Genomic DNA, 11,175 nt, shown 5'->3' with positions numbered 1-11,175 from the left:
TGAAGAAAGATTATATCTTCATCGATTGGTCCTCATGATCAGTTGTTGAACCTATTGTCTTATCAAAACTTTGATTTGAGTATGGGCTATCGTCAAATCAAATCAGAACCAACGGTATTCGTAATGTTGTCTTACTCGCGGTTGTCCCTCGGGCATACACCATTATATCTTTTGGTCTGACCAATGCTATCACCGTGTTCACATGATGGTGGAAGTCCAGTGATATGGAAATTCCGATGAGTTGTTGTTGAACCCATCAGCAACATTTTGTCTCCCCCATGATTCATGTTGAACATCAACCTAGCATTGAAAACTTTGTAAGCAATGCCTTCGTGTTCCGTTCATGAAGCTTATGCTTGGATGAAAGAAGTGACTTTCTCCAAGTTCACGTGCTTTAGGTGTAAGTTGCCGCCGTGAATTTGAGAAAGGTTTGTTTTGCTTCCTTTGGAATCATCCCAAGTCAGTCATGCATTCGTGCGAGGTATTCTATGGTTTGGTAGATTAATTACCTCCACTCCATTCGTATTCCCTAGCACACCAAGCCACTGATTGATTTGTTCAAGGAGAAGAAGTTCCTTCTTAAGAGCATGCCTTATGCAAGGACTTCAATATCCTCGTTGATGGTTCCCAACCAGAACTCGGTAGTGTTTCATTGTAAGACTACCATGTGGTCATGCTTGTCTGGGATAGCGTGTTCACATGTTTGTAGCGGAACCCGCCCATGTTTTGGAGCTTGCTATCGTAGTTCATTTCCCGAGAATCTCGCAACGCCATCTCATCGATTTGTGTTGCAAACTTTCATTTTCCTTTCCAGACCTGCTGTCTGAAATATTCTGTTACCAACCAGATCTGAATCTCAGGCAGATATGATGGTTGGAACTTTTCCAAGATCTATTATTGTAGCATTTTGACTGGTCAATCCGTGAGGATGTTGTGCGACTTATTTTAGAAGTTGCTCCTTAGTGATTCTTGTGCTATTGGTATTCCTCGATTATGCTATAACCATTCAAATGGTGGAATTGCTCTCGACTGTTGAGTTATCCCCCAGTTACCAGAATCATTCCCAACAATTGCATTTCATTCCCAGCTTGCAGCGCCATTGTGCCATTCTACTTTGGGTCCCATCCATTTCTGATGATAAGCAAAATCATTCCTTGCGTTGCCTTCAACAAGGTAGTCCACATCATCCATTCTGGTCCGGGTATGTCATTCTTCCGTACTCCGCCAAATGATTGTTGTGATTTTCCTTAGGCTGGTATAAGGAGTTTCAATGATCTCCTAATCAAAAGTAATTATTTTTGCCACTTAAGGGAATATTTCTGCGAGTCACCTTCCTTAAGATGTCTCGTTATGGTATCATGGCAACTCAACTCCTCACTACGTTGACAACCGTTCACCACCTTCTTAAGTGTGGAATTATGTCTACCTAGTGAACCTTTGTCATCTGTTACACTCCATCCCTCTGGATGTATGTTTCATGTCTCAGCTCGAGAAATGTTCAATGTCTCATTTCGTGAGTTGATCGTCGGTTGTCCGATCTTCGAGAAGATCGATCCTTCTAGAGTTTTCCCTTTCCTCTCGTTGTCATGATAGCTGGAGTTCTCAGAGCAAGACGTCGAGACAAAGATGGTGATCGAATCAACGTTCTTATGAGATGCAACCTGGATGGTGAAGATTGTGTTAGTTTGCGCTCCCCCTTCATCTTACCCTACGCTTGAATCTCGGGACGAGATTCTTGTTTAGTGGGGGTGAGTTGTCACATCCCTAGCTTCTGGCAATGCACTAGGCTAGATTCATGTGTGCATCATGTTTAAATTCAAATGAATATGAAATGGGGATGACAGAAAACCCCCAGCACCCCCTTAATCCAACTAGGGTTTACAAAAATCTTTTTCAATGAACCTGAAATGCCCTTCTAAAATGTTCATCATCTTTGCCTTGGTCTGGAACCTCTGACAAAAATGGTGCACATAATTCTAGGACATCATAGGGTCATTGAATTAAATCATATGTAACTTGCATTTAGGCATTTAAATGCTAGTAAATATTTTAAATGTCCAAATAATCCCAAACTGAAATGTTCCATGTTGGATATGTTCCATACAGTGAGCATGTGCAGTTTGGTGATTTTTGGAGATGCCTAAGTATTTTTAGAAATGCCACAAACTTGCAGAAAGAAATAGAAAACAGGGAATAAAAGGGAGAGAGAGAGGGAGAGAGACTTACTGGCTTACCTGCGCAGCCCACCTGGCGGCCCAAGTGGCCAGCCCAGCCCACTGGCCTGGCACTGTTGGCCAGCCCACCATGAGCCCCACCGTCTTCAACCTCTGCCAGTAGGCAGAGGCGTGTCAACACGCGCGCACCTGAGCTCCACCTCCTGCTTCCTCCTCACCCTGTCTCTGCGCCACAGGAACAGCCTCGACCCCCTCTGCCTCTCCCTCACTCTGGAGCTCTCTCCCTCTCCTCTAGCTCCCTTTCCGCAGCCCCACCGAACACGCCGTCGCCGCCGCTCACCGTTACCGCGGCCACCGGCAATCACACGCCTCACCGACGAGTCTCCGAGCTTCTGCGTGTCGTCCTCGACCTCCTCGATGAGATACTCAACACCGGGCGCCCCGAACGCTATCGACGCTGTCGTCTTCAACCTCGGTCCGCTGAGATCACCATCGCTGCCCCGCTCAGCTCCGGCCTTCGCCGAGCCCACTTCGATGCCTGGTGCGATCGCCGTGAGCCCTGCTCCGTCCTCCCCCTCTCTGTTACCTCTCTCATGCACCGTATGCACCACCCCGAGCTCACCCGCACCCGCTGCCGCCTGTGCTCACCGCCGGCGTGACTCCGGCCACGCAACGGCATGCCGTCATGTCCACCTTGCTCGCCGCACCACGTAGAGCACGTAGGTGCTAACCCCGCGCCTCCACGCTCATTGTAGCGACGACCCCGAGCTCACCCGAGCTCTGGCAGCCGCCAACGTCGTCGCCGGCGATGATTCCGGCCACCTCCAGACCAACCACCACCACCAATGGAAGCGGCGCACCTCCAGCTCCCCGTAGATGGCCTCCGCCGCCCATTTGGTCACCGGAGCGCGAAACCCGCGCTGCTCCGCCGCGTTTGCTGCCACCGGCGGCTAAACGCTGGCGGGTTGACTGCCTTTGACCGACAGGGTTTGACCCCGTCTGCCCAGGGCTTTGACCCCACTCTCTCACTGACATGCGGGCCACGCCCTGCTAACTAACCTAGATTAGTGTTAACTAAACCTAGTTAGTTTAGTTTAGTTACTGACACATGGGGCCCACTGGTAAATTTGACCTGGACCGCCCCGTTGACCTGCTGACGTCACAGTGACATAGTGCTGACGCAGTAACTCTTTTTCTGGATTTATTCTTATACAGGAAATTCCAGAAAATAGCCAAAACTTCTAAAAATCATAGAAAACCAACCGTAGCTCCAAATCAAACAAACTATATATGAAAAATGATCAGAAAAATCCAATCTATCCATCTGTACTGGTTTCATGCATGTTAGAGCAACCTAACCTTGCTGTTTAGATGAAACATGATAAGCACTTATATGAGTTCATAGTTTAGGCTTGTATTTGAATCTTTGATTCAAATAAGCTCAAACCACCCTGGTTTTAGTTGCATTAGCCCAACACACAGCATATTGACATGTCATGATCATGCATCATATTGTGCATTGCATTGATTGTGTTTCATCTCTGTTGCCGGTGGTTGTCCCCTCTCGATAGACATATTCCGACGATGAGATCGATGACACCGATGAAGAGTTATACTATCTTCAGAAGTTCCAGGAAAGCAAAACCCCCTTGTTCATTCCGATACAATCCCACTCTCTCGCTCCTGCTCTCTTTTACTGCATTAGGACAACATCGATTCAACTGTTACATGTTGCGGTAGCTGAACCCCTTTTCCTCTGCATGACCTGTCATTGCCACAGTAAATAGATGAAACCCACTAGCATGAGTAGGAGTTGTTTGAGCCCTGATGTGCCTACTCATTCATGCTTGTTTGTCATGCCTGCTACTGCTTAGAGTTGAGTCGGGTCTGATTCATCGGGGGTGAATTGGAATGGTGATGAACATGTCCTATTGGGTGTGAGCTAAGTGTGTGAACACGATTTGGTAAAGGTATCGATGGGAGGCCATGTAGGAGTACATGGTGGGTTGTTTCATTGGAACCGTCCTTAAGCACTGAGATCTGTATGTGTGATTTAAGATTCAGCTACTACCATGCATTGGGCCCGAAACCAATGGACCCTCTCGGCTTCTTATCCACCCTTGTCCTCTGTCCAGGAGTTGCAAGTAGTTTCTGGTGTTTGTAGTATGCTGGAGGCCGTGCACAGCGCTGACCCGAGGGGTGGGCTGTGATGCGGTAGGCACGTGGTCGGGCATGCCGGGCGCCCGTTTGGTGTCTCGGAACCCTGTACACATCGTTCGGGGCCGTATGTGGAAACCTCGGCCGGACTCCCTGCGGATGGAACCTGAATAGGCGATAAACCTGGACTAGAGGCTTGAGTGTTTAGGTAGGCCATGGCCGACACCCTCGCTGGGCTTCCGCTTGAAGGTTGCCGAGTACATGTCGTGTAAACAGCGATAAGTGGTGAGACCGTGTGTGAAGAAGTACACCCCTGCAGGGTTAACATCATCTATTCGAATAGCCGCGTTCGCGGTAAAGCACTACTTGGTTGCCTATACAGTTCATAGATAACTTGAAGTGGATACTCTAAAATGCGCAAGATAAGCGTGAGTGCTATGGATGGCGTTCTCGTAGGTAGACGGGAGCGGATCCATAGTGGTGTATTGATTGGTGAATATGTGGACTCGTGTGCGCCACCTCAAAAGAGTTGCTTGCAGTCGTAGTTCAGGTTAGCCACTGAGTCAAAGCTGGCTTGCTGCAGTTAAACTCCACTACCCCCTTTGTTGATACCGATGCATATGTAGTTAGTTCTGATGTAAGTCTTGCTGGGAACATTTGTACTCACGTTTGCCTATTTTATGTTTTTGCAGAGAGACGTCAGTCTCGCTAGTAGTTCCGGGTGGACTTCGACGTTTAGCTTGTTACCTCAGCTACGATCTTGTGCCCTCGGCAGGGTCTTGTAGATAGTCAGGCTTCTCGGCCCTCTTCATTTGTAGTTGTTTGTACTCATACAAGTTAAGCTTCCGCATGTGCTTGTTGTTTGCATGCTCTGTATGTTGGGGTCATGAGACCCATGTTTGTAATACTTGGCTCCTCGGAGCCTTATGAATAAATACTTTGAATCGTAGAGTTTTGTTGTGATGCCATGTTGTATTATACACATATCGAGCATATTGTGTGTATGATTGAAATGCCTGGTATGTGTGGGATCCGACAACCTAGTTGTTTATCCTTGGTAGCCTCTCTTATGGGGAAATGTAGTCTTGTGCTTCCATGAGCCATAGTAGTCCGCTACAACCCGGTTCACCGGAGTCCTGCTAGCCCAGCACTACTGCTCCGGAACACTTGACTAGCCGGCATGTGATTCACTTTGTTCCTGTGTCTGTCCCTTCGGGGAAATGTCATGCGGTGATATCCGGAGTCCTGCCTAGCCTGCTACAGCCCGGGTTCCCGGAGTCCTGTTAGCCCAGTGCTACAGCCCGGATTCGCACGCTGCTGACCGACATGCTCGATGTTGATTCATGTATGCCTGTCCCCGTAAGTTAGTGCCACTTTGGGTTCACGACTAGTCATATCGGCCCGGGTTCTTTGTCATATGGATGCTACCGACACCATCATATACGTGAGCCAAAAGGCGCAAACGGTCCCAGGCCATGGTAAGGCGACACCCGTGGGAATACCGTGCGTGAGGCCGCAAATTGATATGAGGTGTTACAGGCTGGATCGGTGTGACTTAGAATCGGGGTCCTGACACCTATATACATGATCATGCCTAGATATTCTCATAACTATGCTCAATTCTGTCAATTGCTCAACACTAATTTGTTCACCCACCGTAAAATACTTATGCTTTTGAGAGAAGCCACTAGTGAAACCTATGGCCCCCGGGTCTATCTTCCATCATATTAATCTTCCAACACCTAGCTATTTCCATTGCTTTTTATTTTCCTTTTATTTTACTTTGCATCTTTATTATAAAAATATCAAAAATATTATCTTATCATATCTATCAGATCTCACTCTCGTAAGTGACCGTGTAGGGATTGACAACCCCTTATCGCGTTGGTTGCGAGGATTTATTTGTTTGTGTAGGTGCGAGGGACTCACGCGTAGCCTCCTACTGGATTGATACCTTGGTTCTCAAAAACTGAGGGAAATACTTACGCTACTTTGCTGCATCACCCTTTCCTCTTCAAGGGAAAATCAACGCAGTGCTCAAGAGTTAGCAGGGTCACAGACCGAGGGTCGAGATGAAGCATGTGGATCTGATAATGCTCGAGCACCACGTTGAAGAAGGCGGGGAAGGGAGGAATCAAGCCAGCCCAGAGGGCATCAATGAAGATCGGGACCTCAGTGGCTGCCCGATCCATGCGAGTGCGGGACGCGGGCCAAGCCACCGTCTCTCCCCACTCGTTGAAGCTAGAGGCAAGCATGGGGCGCACCTTGTCCATGGCCTCGTCGTTGAGCACCCGAGACCGGCCGAGCACAAGCTCAGAGGACGGAGGCGCAGTTGGCAGAGACAGAGGTTTCTTCCCCTTTCCAACCTGTTTCGGCGCCATGGCGATGAAGCACGGGGAACGCAAGTCAGATTGAAAGGGCGAAGCAGGGCCTCGAGGAAGCAGGGAGATTGGAGGAGCCAGACGTGGGCAGAGGAAGAATAACTGTGCGAGAGGCGGGGCCGCATAGCCAGGCGGATTCAAGGGCAGCGTGGGGAAGCGGAGACGCCCACGTCCAATCAACCGCCACACATCAACCGAGGCCACAGGCTTTTGGGGCCCGCGGTGCTCCGAACTTGACCCTTGGCTTCGCCGTGAAGCCAAGCCCGAGCGCACCATGGGCCCGGGGGCTACTGTCGGCATTCTGGGAACGGGGGTCCCCAGACTTGCCTGCCTGCGGCCCACGGCGTGGCTAAGCCAGCAGGCCGTATGGCCCATCTTCATCAACGAGGCATCCAAGACCCTCGCGAGGGGCCAAGCCTCGCGAGGCGGACGATGCAAGACCTCCTCCGGAGAGACCTGGCCAGGCTGGCTCACGAGGAGCGGAGATATCAAGGCGGGGCAAACCTCTCACGAGGCTCTCATGACGTGAGCCATGACGATCGGCGCCAGCGCGCGCAGCATCCTTGTTTCCTCTTTGGTGCTAAGGAGGCCAGCGCAGGCGAGGAGTACCGAGGCATCAGGCAAAGGTTGCTATATCCGTGCAACGAGACCAAGACCAGGAGGACGGCAAGATGGAGGTCACCGTGGAGCCCAAGACGGCGTCACCACCAGAGCTTTTCGCAGGCGAAGACCGCTTTTGTCAGGATAGCTTGTACTAGCTATCCCCCTTCAAATTTGCCCGCCATTGTTGGCTCCCTTCCCGCTCAATATTTGGGGAGAAGACCAGGGCCTATATAAGTAGAGCTAGCCACCACAGTAGGGGGGATCGAGCAGTTCACCCAGCTCTCAACCGCTAAGTTACCAAGGACAAGAACACCTCAACCTCAGGAGGTTGTTCTTCCCTCTGTACTGTTCATCATCAGCCCAAGAGGCAATCCACCACCACCACACTTGAGTAGGGTATTACACCACAACGGTGGCCCGAACCAGTATAAATCCCATGTCTCTTTGTGTTGTGATTTCGTCGAGTTCGTCCGCGAGATCTTAGCGAGCTAGGGCGTAGATCGGTAGGAGGGAAAGACTTCGCGCGCACCCCAGTGTTTGAACCTTAAGGGTTTGCCGGAACCCCACATTCGACAATGGTCATGCACCCTTGAAGAGTGGTATATTTTTGTTGAATTTCAATCATAGTGATACACATATTCATAACATTGATGCCAAAAGATGCAAAGTTGATAATGATAGTGCAACAGATTTGTGGCACTGCCGTTTAGGTCATATTGGTGTAAAGCGCATGAAGAAACTCCATGCAGATGGACTTTTGGAATCACTTGATTATGAATCATTTGATTCTTGCGAACCATGCCTTGTGGGCAAGATGACTAAAACTCCGTTCTCCGGAACAATGGAGCGAGGCACTGACTTATTGGAAATAATACATACCGATGTATGCGGTTCGATGAGTGTTGAGGCTCGCGACGGGTATCGTTATTTTCTGACCTCCACAGATGATTTGAGCAGGTATGGGTATATCTACTTAATGAAACACAAGTCTGAAACATTTCAAAAGTTCAAAGAATTTCAGAGTGAACTGGAGAATCATCACAACAAGAAAATAAAGTTTCTACGATCTGATCGCAGAGGCGAATATTTGAGTTACGAGTTTGGCCTTCATTTAAAACAATGTGGAATAGTTTCACAACTCATGCCACCTGGAACACCATAGCGTAATGGTGTGTCCGAACGTCGTAACCGTACTTTATTACATATGGTGCGATCTATGATGTCTCTTACCGATTTACCACTATCATTTTGGGGTTATAAATTAGAGACACCTGCATTCACTTTAAATAGGGCTCCATCTAAATCCGTTGAGACGACACTGTATGAACTGTGGTTTGGTAAGAAACCTAAGCTGTCGTTTCTTAAAGTTTGGGGTTATGATGCTTATGTGAAAAAGCTTCAGACTGATAAGCTCGAACCAAAATCGGAGAAGTGCGTCTTCATAGGATACCCAAAAGATATTGTTGGGCACACCTTCTATCACAGATCCGAAGGCAAGATCGTTGTTGCTAAGAATGGATCCTTTCTAGAGAAGGAGTTTCTCTCGAAAGAAGTGAGTAGGAGGAAAGTAGAACTTGATGAGGTAATTGTACCTTCTCTCGAATTGGAAAGTAGCTCATCACAGAAATCAGTTCCAGTGATGCCTACACCAACTAGAGAGGAAGCTAATGATAATGATCATGAAACTTCACATCAAGTTACTACCGAACCTCGTAGGTCAACCAGAGAACGTTCCGCACCTGAGTAGTACGATAATCCTGTTCTGGAAGTCATGTTACTAGACCATGACACACCTACGAACTATGAGGAAGCGATGATTGATACATCTCCAACGTATCTATAATTTATGAAGTATTCATGCTATTATATTATCTGTTTTGGATGTTTATGGGCTTTACTAAACACTTTTATATTATTTTTGGGACTAACCTATTAACGGGAGGCCTAGCCCAAATTGTTGTTTTCTTGCCTATTTCAATGTTTTGAAGAAAAGGAATATCAAACGGAGTCCAAACGGAATGAAACCTTCGGGGGAGTTATTTTTGGAATGGAAGCAATCCAGGAGACTTGGAGTAGACGTCAGGGAAGCTTCGAGGAAGACACAAGGCAGGGAGGCGCGCCCTACCCCCTTGGGTGGACCCCCCAGCCTCGTGGGCCCCTCGTGGCTCCCCTGACCGACTTCTTTCGCCTATATATATCCATATATCCTAAAAACATCGGGGAACAGAATAGATCGGGACTTCCGCCACCGCAAGCCTTTGTAGCCACCAAAAACCAATCGGGACCCTGTTCCGGCACCCTGCCAGAGGGGGGATCCCACACCGGTGGCCATCTTCATCATCCCGGCGCTCTCCATGACGAGGAGGGAGTAGTTCACCCTCGGGGCTGAGGGTATGTACCAGTAGCTATGTGTTTGATCTCTCTCTCTCTCTCGTGTTCTTGAGGTGGTACGATCTTGATGTATCGCGAGCTTTGCTATTATTGTTGGATCTTATGATGTTTCTCCCCCTCTACTCTCTTGTGATGGATTGAGTTTTCCCTTTGAAGTTATCTTATCAGATTGAGTCTTTAAGGATTTGAGAACACTTGATGTATGTCTTGCATGTGCTTATCTGTGGTGACAATGGGATATCACGTGATCTACTTGATGTATGTTTTGGTGATCAACTTGCGGGTTCCGTGACCTCGTGAACTTATGCATAGGGGTTGGCACACGTTTTCGTCTTGACTCTTTGGTAGAAACTTTGGGGCACTCTTTGAAGTTCTTTGTGTTGGTTGAATAGATGAATCCGAGATTGTGTGATGCATATCGTATAATCAGACCCAGGGATACTTGAGGTGACATTGGAGTATCTAGGTGACATTAGGGTTTTGGTTGATTTGTGTCTTAAGGTGTTATTCTAGTACGAACTCTATGATAGATCGAACGGAAAGAATAGCTTTGTGTTATTTTACTACGGACTCTTGAATAGATCGATCAGAAAGGATAACTTTGAGGTGGTTTCGTACCCTACAATAATCTCTTGGTTTGTTCTCCGCTATTAGTGACTTTGGAGTGACTCTTTGTTGCATGTTGAGAGATAGTTATATGATCCAGTTATGTTATTATTGTTGAGAGAACTTGCACTAGTGAAAGTATGAACCTTAGGCCTTGTTTCCTAGCATTGCCATACCGTTTACCACTTGTTACCTTGCTGTTTTTATATTTTCAGATTACAAAAACCTATATCTACCATCCATATTGCACTTGTATCACTATCTCTTCGCCGAACTAGTGCACCTATACAATTTACCATTGTATTGGGTGTGTTGGGGACACAAGAGACTCCTTGTTATTTGGTTGCAGGGTTTTTTGAGAGAGACCATCTTCATCCTACGCCTCCCACGGATTGATAAACCTTAGCTCATCCACTTGAGGGAAATTTGCTATTGTCCTACAAACCTCTGCACTTGGAGGCCCAACAATGTCTACAAGAAGAAGGTTGCGTAGTAGACATCAAGCTCTTTTCTGGCGCCGTTGCCGGGGAGGCGAGTGCTTGAAGGTATATCTTTAGATCTTGCAATCGAATCTTTTAGTTTCTTGTTTTATCACTAGTTTAGTTTATAAAAGAAAACTACAAAAAAATGGAATTAAGGGTACCTCATATGCTTCATATTTTTAATGTCTTCCATGAAAATAAGGATTCCGATAATTGTGCTCAATAGCTAGAGGAAGAATGCATTAAAATGTTTGGCACTAAATCTTTGAATGATGAGCATGATTGCAATGTTGTTAGTATGAATTCTTTGAATACCCATGATGCTAATGATATGCAAAGCCACAAGCTTGGGGATGCTATGTTTGATGAAGATGATATGTT

Source organism: Triticum aestivum, chromosome 5D (genome assembly GCF_018294505.1).
Source record: "Triticum aestivum cultivar Chinese Spring chromosome 5D, IWGSC CS RefSeq v2.1, whole genome shotgun sequence".
NCBI classification, from domain to species: Eukaryota; Viridiplantae; Streptophyta; class Magnoliopsida; order Poales; family Poaceae; genus Triticum; species Triticum aestivum.
The sequence above is the reverse complement of the archived record's forward strand: the minus strand, read 5'-3'. Positions refer to the sequence as shown.